This window comes from Capra hircus, chromosome 5 (genome assembly GCF_001704415.2).
Source record: "Capra hircus breed San Clemente chromosome 5, ASM170441v1, whole genome shotgun sequence".
Lineage (NCBI taxonomy): Eukaryota > Metazoa > Chordata > Mammalia > Artiodactyla > Bovidae > Capra > Capra hircus.
Window position 1 is genome coordinate 109,737,379 of NC_030812.1, and position 9,268 is coordinate 109,746,646.

Consider the following 9,268-nt stretch of genomic DNA (forward strand, 5'->3'; position numbering starts at 1 on the left):
TGGCTGTGCTGGGTCTTTGGTGCTGCGTACAGGCTTCCTCTGATCGTGGCAGGCGAGGGCTAGCCTTTGTTGTGGTGTGGAGGCTCCCAACTGTGGTGGCTTCTCTTGTCGCGGAGCGTAGGCTCTAGGGCTCAGTAGCTGTGGTGCCAGGCTTAGTGGCTCCACGGCATGTGGAATCTTCCCAGATCAGGGATCGAACCTGTGTCCCTTGAGTTGGCAGGTGGATTCTTATCCACTGCACCACCAGGGAAGTCCAATTCTGAATCTTTTTTTTTTTCCCTCCTTTTAGTCTCCTTGTCAGGTAGATAGCTACACTGACTGGGCCTGTAATATTGTGCTGTAATAAGAAACATACTTAGTCTTCATCCAATCCGAGTTCCTGACCAGCACAGAGCTCCTAAAATCCTTGAAATTTCTGAATGATCTGGCTAAGAGAATTGTCTTTTATGTTCATAATAAGCCCCTTTTAACCACACCTGAGCAGATGTTCATGAGGTGACTTAGAAAGCCCCTAAGGATGGGGGATTGTTTCCAGGGGTATCAACCCTGTGATTAAAGGGTTGGAACTTTTAGCCCTACCCACTGACTTCTGGAGAGAGGGGAGGGGCTACAGATTGAGTTCAATCACCCATGGCCGATGAGTCAATCAATTATGCCTATGTATTGACACCATAAAAATCTTAACCTAAAGGGCTTCTGAGAGCTTCTAGGTCAGTGCTGGGTAGATGGCAGACCCAGAGATAGTGTGGAAGTCCTGCAACCCCTTCCACATGCCTTGCCTTCTGTGTCTCTTCCATCTGGCTGTTCCTGAAAGGCATCCTTTTATGATAAATAGGCAGTAATAAGTAAAGCACTATCTGGAGTTCTGTGAGCCATTCTAGCAAAGTATTGAACCCGAGGAGGAGACCATGGGAACCACTGATTTATATCCAGTAGCTCAGGAGTATTTTCTGAAGTTAGGGCAGTCCCTGAAACTGATCTAACTTGAGGGATGGGACCCTAACTCCAGGTGCATAGTGTTATAACCAAATAGGGGACTTCCCTGTTGGCTCAGTGGCAAAGAATCCACCTGCCACTGCAGGAGACACGAGTTCGATCCCCGGTCCAGGAAGATCCCACATACCTTGGAGTAGCTAAGCCTGTGCTCTAGAGCCTGGGAAGCACAACTGTTGAGCCCATGTGCCACAACTCCCGAAGCCCAAGCCCCCTAGAGCCCGTACTCAGCAACAAGAGAAGCCACCACAATGAGAAGCCTGTGCCCTGCAACGAAGAATAGCTCCCACTCGCTGCAACTGGAGAAAACGCCTGCGCAGCAACAATGACCCAGCAGAGCCAGAAATAAATAAATAAATAAAATTATTTAAAAACAAAAAACCAAATAAGGTTTGGTTAGGACACTCAGCTGGTGTCAGAGAATTGGTCGGTGTGGGAAACCCACATACCTTTGTTGTCAGAACTGGGAGTAGAAGTATAGAAGAAAATTGTTTTTCCCTTTAGGGCCAGCTCTATGGTAGGCACTTCGTAGTGTCTATTTCACTTCTTTTACACCTGTGGATAGAGGCACTAAGCTTATTCCATTCTGCCGAGGAGGAGCTGGGCTCCGCTAGGGTCACGCTGAGGCAGAGCCTGAAGTACTATAGGGCCCCACCTGCAAAACCCATGCTCTTAGGCATTTTGCTGCCTTTTGTTGAAATATTTGTATATATTTCCAGTAATTCACAGATCCTTAAAGGCTTTTATGCAGCAATTCCCCCGGCTCTGAATGTTTCTGAATCAGCAAAGGCTTTGGCTTTGGTAAGCCATCCACCCTCCTCTGGATTCACCCATCTCTGCTGTCTTCCCAAGCCTGTCCCAATTACATGTCCTAGAAAATGCTACTTCAAATGCTGGAAAAACTTCAACAAAACCAAAAGCCTTTTCCTCAAGCTTTTTCCAAATCCACAGGCTTTTTAAAAGTCACATCAGTTGGGCCACTGGCATCGGCTGAGCCCTAGCTGTCAACATGGCAGATGCCCAGTCCATCCTTGGCCTTCTCCATCCACACTCGCTTACTGGGTGAACCCACCTGGTCTTATGGCTTTAAACATCCACTGTAGGAATTCCCTGGTGGTCCAATGGTTAAGACTCTGTGCTCCCAATGCAGGGGGCCTGGGTTCAATCCTTGGCCAGGGAACTAGATCCCACACACTACAAGGAACATCAAAGATCCTGCGTGTCACAACCAAGAGTATGCATGCCGCAAGCCAAGATCCCAAACTCCAGCGAAGACCCCACAAGCTGCAGCAAAGATCAAAAATCTTGCACACTGCAGTCAAGACCCGTCTCCAGCCTCCTGCCATGACTTCAACCATTGCCCAACACCCCCCCAACCCACCCCTTGTTCGTGCTGTCCCCTTGGTCCAGAACGCCCTTTTTCCCTTCTCTGTCTGCCTAATTCCTCTGTGCTCCTAGACTCAGCTCCAAGGTCACCTCCCCCGTGAAGTCTTCCCTGATCACCTGCTCCCACCTCCCCAGCACTCTGTAATTACCATCATCTTCCCGGCGCTCACCCATCCAGTCCTCACAGCAAAGTCACCTTGGCTGAGGTGACAGGCCAGAAAAGCAGTTTGGTGGCCCAAATGGCAAAGGCCTTAGCACCTTCTGTGAATCTGGAACTGTTCCCAGAATCCCAAGGTCAAACGGTAGATGCGTATGGCATGAGGAGGGGGCAAGTGGGACTGGAAAAGAGAAGGAGAAGGGACAAGAACCAACATGTTTGGAGCAGATTCTATGTTCTCGTGCTAAAGGCCCTGGAGATGCTACTTCATTGTTAAATCCCTGGGAGGTAAGGATTTTAAAAACAAAAGAACTGGCTTATAAGAGTTACAAAACTAATAAAAGTAGCATTTCAAAGCAGTTCAAGCGACTATTCAATAAAAGACTTTAATTTGAAATCGGCTATGTATATGGAAACAATCAAGTTGGATCCCTTACATGGCATTAAAACTCCAAATGGAATACGTTAGTTGCTCAGTTGTGCCTTACTCTTTGCGACCCCATGGACTGTAGCCCACCAGGCTCCTCCATCCATGGAATGCTCCAGGCAAGAATACTGGAGTGGGTAGCTGTTCCCTTCTCCAGGGGATTTTCCTGACCCAGGGATCCAACCGGGGTCTCCCATACTGCAGGCAGGTGCTTTACCACACAATCATTTAAGTGACGATTTATGTGAATTTGGGGTAGGGGAGGTCTTTGTCAGCCTAACACAGAAGGCAGTGACCAGAAAGGAAAATACTGAGGGACCCGACTATGTAAAAATGTAAATGCTTCTTATGTCAACAAATAAAGTGAAAATGAAAAACCGGGGAAAATATTTCCTACATGCTACCAGATAGAAAGGGCTTCCCTGGTGGCTCAGCAGTCAAGAATCCTCCTGCAATTCAGGAGATGCAGGTTTGATCCCTGGGTCAGGCAGATCCCCTGGAGGAGGGCACGGCAACCCGTTCCACTATTCTTGCCTGGAGAATTCCGTGGACAGAGGAGCCTGGTGGGCTACAGTCCATAGGGTCGCAGAGAGTCAGACACGACTGAAGCGAGCAAGCACAGCATAGCACCAGACAGAAGCGCAGGTTCATAATCTAAACAGATGATTCACACAGTGAGAAATATAGATGGGCCAAAGTTCAATTTTTCCAGTAATCACAGAAATACGAGTTAAGTCAAATTGAGGTACTGTTTAACATTTACCAAATTATCTGGGACTTTCCTGGTGGCTAAGATTTCATGCTCCCAATGCAAGGGGCCCAGGTTTGATCCCTGGTCAGGGAAATAGATCCCACATGCAACTAAGACCTGGCATAGCCAAAGCAATTAAATAATAATGAAAGTGTCATGAGGTACCATGGGAGAGTGCACTGTATAAAATTGCTGATGATAGAAACTGTCATTGTATAGGTTATAAACAGCTTTTGCATTCTCGGGTAGGAGAGGGGATCTGTTACAGAGAAGATCCTCCCTTTGTTCAGAATTGTTTTGCAAAGACCCTTTCCTCCAGCCCTCTTAGTCAGGCAGCTGCGAAGTAACAGCCCCCTGATGCTCTTGGGGACGTTCCAAGCTAGCTGCTTTAGACTAAGGTGTTAAATATTCTAATCCATTATATAAACTGGGTTAGGTAGTTAAAGGGATGCCCCCAGCCCCAAACCCAAACTCAATTTTGGACTGCTCTCTGCAGGAAGATGCAAGAGCAGGCGCTGAAGCACGCTTTAGATGGGAGGCCAGGATTCTTCTCCCCTGCGGTGGTGGCTGGGGTGGTCTGCATGCTGGGCAGTAGGCTGCACGCTGGGGAATAGGGGTCCAGTCGAGGGCATTGAACCCCTATCCAGAGGCCGAGGTGGGCTAAAAAGAAAACAGTCATGTGGCCCCCGTGGAGAATCCCAGACTGTGGACTTTGGCAGCAGCGACCTCCAGTTTAAATCTGCCTTTTGTTCTCCCCAAACCTGTAGTCAGATTTTTATTAGGTTGGTGGTAGCTGTGCTTTAGGGAATTCAGGGAGAGTGTTGAGCCTAGAGAAGCCATCCTGGGAGCTGAAGCCTGGAGATGTCAGCAGATGGCAGGAGGTGACCCATTTCTGGGAAGAAAGGCAGTGGTCCAGAGGAAGGAAGGTGGCTCAGGTGATGAGTGGCAGCCAGGTCAGAGCAGGAAACAGGAAGCATGGCTTGCAAGTCACTGGGCAAAGTGAACATTCGAAAGCTTGGTCTCACGGGCTGTGTTAAAGAGCAGTGTTGCCCAAGGGCCCAAACCCCAGAATTCCAGGACCCTTGGCTTCGTGTCGGAGGCAGGAGAACAGGCCCTTTTCTACACTGGGTGACTGGAAATGGCAACTGCAAACTGGGAGACAACTTTCCAGTTGCAGCAAAATCCTTAAAAATGTGCATACTCTGATCTTAGTTCCCCAATCAGGGGTTGAACCTGGGGCCATGGCTGTGGAAACACTGACTGGGACTTCCAGGGAACACTGACACTTCCCTGGGACTGCCAGGGAACTCCCAATAGCTCTTCTTTTTATCTTTGATAATATTCCATTGGTTGGATGTCCCACAGTTGTTTGTCTATTCGTCTACTGAAGGACATCTTGGTTGCTTCAGTTTTGGCAATCATGAATAAAGCTTCTATACACATCCATGTGCAGGTTTTTGTGTGAGTGTAATTTTCAACTCATTTAGATAAACACTAAGGTGCGTAATTGCTGGATCATACAGTACAACTATGTTTAACTCTGCAAGAAACCACCACACTGTCTTGCAAAGTGTCTGTGCCGTTCTGCACTCCCACAAGCAATAAAGCAAAATTCCTATGGCTCTACATCCTTGTGAACATTTGGAGGTGTCCACGTTTTGAATTTCAGACATAATAATAGATGTGTAGTGGTATTTCATTGTTGTTTAATTTGCAGTTTCCCAAAGACAGGTGGGGGACTTCACCATTGGCTCAGTGATAAAGAATCCACCTACCAAGCAAGGAGATGTGTGTTTAATCCCCAATCTGGGAAAATCCCCTGGAGAAGAAAATGGCAACCCATCCCAGTATTCTTGCCTGGGAAATTCCATGGACAGAACGGACAGAGGAGCCTGGCAGGCTACAGTCCATGGGGTCTCAAAAGAGCTGGGTATGACTTAAGTGACGAAACAACAACAGTGAAGACATGTGGAGCATCTTTTCATACACTTATCACCACTTCTGTTCCAGGTTTGGGGGATTCCCAGGTGGTGCTGGTGGTGAAGAGCCCGCCTGCCAGTGCAGGAGATGTAAAAGGCACAGGTTCGATCCTTGGGTCGGGAAGATCCCCTGGAGGAGGAAGTGGCAACCCACTCCAGGATTCTTGCCTGGAGAATCCCATGGACAGAGAAGCTTGGCATGCTACAGTCCAGGGGGTAGCAAGAAGTGGGACATGCACTGAGGTGATGGGTTCTGTTGGAGGGCTACTCCTCCCCCACTGTATCAGTTAGCCTTTGCTGTGTTAACGCACTATTCTAAAACAAAGTCACACATCTGTAGGTGCTGTGGGTCTCAGCTGATTGTGGCTAGGTGAGGCTGGGTGCTTCAAGCCGCATGGCTGGGCCTGTTCTGTCTCTCACTGTGGGTTTCCGGGTCTGCTGGGGTGGCTCTGCTCCACGGTCTCATACCTTCTTTGGACCATTGTACCCAATTTAAATATATATTTTGATAAATGCATTTCAATATAATGGATCTCCTTTATAAACTTTGGTATATTACTTTGTGCATTTTAAAATACTATTCGGGGGGGCGGGTGGAGGCTCCTCCTAGTGGTCAGAGGCTCAGAGAAAGTTAAGAAATCTTAGTCTACAGGAGTTTGCAATGCAACCTTGAGCTGAATCCTGAACAGGAAACAACCAAGACATCACACAGAGAAAACTGGTTAAGTAATCTTGGTTTTACTTTTACAGTGGAATACCATTACCATAAGGGAGGTAAGAACTTTCTTGTAGAAGAATAACAAAATAAAACATTAAAATTACATTCAGAGGAAAAAAGTTTATAAAATAATATATACGGTGCTATCCAATTGCTTTCCTGTACCCCTGATAACCACTGATCCACTTCTGATGACTAGAGCTTTGCCTAAGAATTACTCATTAAAGAAAATAAACAATTGATAAGATGCTCAGAGGGCCTCCTTAGTGGTTCAGATGGTAAAGAGTCTGCCTGCAATGCAGGAGACGCCAGTTTGATCTGTTGGTCAGGAAGATATCCTGGAGAAGGGAATGGCAACCTACTCCAGTATTCTTGCCTGGAGAATTCCATGGACAGAGGAGCCTGGCGGGCTACAGTCCGTGGGGTTGCAAAGAGACGTGGACTCAGTGACTAACAAACACTTTCACTTTCAAGATGCTTAGAGAAGTTAGCCAAGTTGCCTAAGGCTGGGCACCTCCTGGGAAACCTTTGGGATTTCCACCTCTCCATCCTGTTTATTCCTCCCCACTCCCACCCCATCCAGCATATCACATCTGTGACGAGGTTCTGGGGCTTAGGACTTCAAATATGAATTTGGGAGGACATGATTCAACCCTTAACAACACTGTCACAGAGTAGGGGGTCACAAAGACAGCCCCTGAAGCAAAGGAGCGCCACTGCTTCCTAGCTGTGTGACCTTGGGCAAGTGACCTAACTTCTCTGGGCCTCAGTTTTCATGACTGTAAAATGGGGATTGTGTGTATCGCTGACAGCTGTCTCCAGCTGCTGCCTTTCCAGATCCACCCTCATGTTGCTGCTGAGGTTGCAGGAACATGCTGCTTCCAGCCAGTGACTGAGCAGAGGGGAGCTAACGTGGGCTAGTCCCCACGAGACACATGGTGCCTTTAGCCAGGACTTCCCAGGTGGCCTGGCTGACACTGTCCTCCGACTGCACTACCAGCCATCTGAGATCCTTCCTACCCCACCCCCCGTACTGGCCATCCCCCAGGCGTCAGACTTTCAGACCTGCATCATAGTCTGATGGCATATCCTACCCAAAGATAATAGTAACACGTTCCACAGGGGTAGTTATGACAACCCTGCACAAGAAGTCATATGTGTAAAGAGTTGAGAAAAGCGCTTGGCACTTGTTCGGTGCTCAATAAAAGTTTATTCATTCACAAAGCATTTATTTGGTATCTGCTGTGTGCAAAACACTGGGGTTGCAGAGATGAGTAAAACCTAGTCCTTCCTTTCTCTCTTATTTTTAAAAAAAATTTATTTAGTTAGTTATTTGGCTATACCAGGTCTTAGTTGAAGCATGTGGGATCTTTAGTTGCAGGATATGGGATCTAGTTCCCTGACCAGGGATCAAACCCAGGTCTCCTCCATTGGGAGCTCAGAGTCTTAGCCACTGAAGCACCAGGGAAGTCCCTCGTCCCTGGTATTGAAGAGGTATACCCAAGTGAGGTGAACCCAAGTGAGGATAGAAGTAGTACAGGGAGAAATTGAGAGCAGGGTATGGGGGAGGGGTGAGCATTCTGGAAATGATCTTAAAGGAGTAATTTAGGAGAAACAAAAAGCTACAAAGGTGAGGATGCCCAGGGCACTCTCCACCACTCACAATCCACCCTGCACCCAGGAGTCCGAGTGATCAGAAAGATCATCCTCAAATCCAGATCTGATCACATCTTTCCCCAGCTGCCAGGCACCTGGGGGCCCCCCAGACTCCCACGGTCACGAAGCACCACTGGTCCAGCCCTGCCTCTGCTGCAGCTTTGGTTCAATCTCACCAACACCAAGGGCTTTCCAGGTGGCGCTAGTGGTAAAGAACCTGCCTGCCAACGCAGGAGACATCAGAGACAAGGGTTCGATCCCTGAGTTGGGAAGATCCGTGAAGGAAGTCGTGGCAATCCCTCCAGTATTCTTGCTTGGAGAATCCCATGTGCAGAGGAGCCTGGCGGGGGTCCATGGGGTCGCAGAGTCCGACACGACTGAAGCCACTTAGCACACCAGCACTGAAGCCAGACAGACCATCGCTGTCGGCTTCAGCCACCGCCTTTCTTTCTCTACCAGGTCTACACTCTTGCAGGTACCTCTGCCTGTAACACCTTTCCCTTCCCTGTCATTTGACCACCTCCTATGTATCCTTCATGGGCTTCCCTGATAGCTCAGTTGGTAAAGAATCCGCCTGCAATGCAGGAGACCCTGGTTCAATTCCTGGGTCAGGAAGATCCCCTGGAGAAGAGACAGGCTACCCACTGTAGTATTCTCGGTGGCTCAGGTGGTAAAGAATCCACCTGCAATGCAGGAGACCTGGGTTTGATCCCTGGGTTGGGAAGATTCCCTGGAAAAGGGAAATGCTCTCCACTCCAGTATTCTGGCCTGGAGAATTCCATGGACTCCGTAGTCCATGGGGTCGCAAAGAGTCAGATACGACTGAGCAACTTGCACTTCACTGTGTATCATTCAGGCCTCAGCTAAGATGGCTCTTCCTCTGGGCAGCCCTCCCTGATTTCCTAAGTCAGAGAGGTGGCTCTCTTCTGGGTCCCCTAGCCCCATGTCTGCCCTGTCACACTGCTCTGCCAGGGCCTGGCTGTTTGTTTTCCTTGCAGGACTGTGAACTCCCAGAGGGCAGGGACTGTGTTTACATTTCTATTTTTAGTTTTTCATTATGAAAAATTTCAAACATCTACCAAAAACAAGAGAGAAGAGCACCATGAAACCCCATACAGCCATCACCCCGGAGCACACTGATTTTGTCCCATTGGTTCACTCTCTCTCCCCCTTTTTTACTTTTTTCCTCCTTTACTAAAGT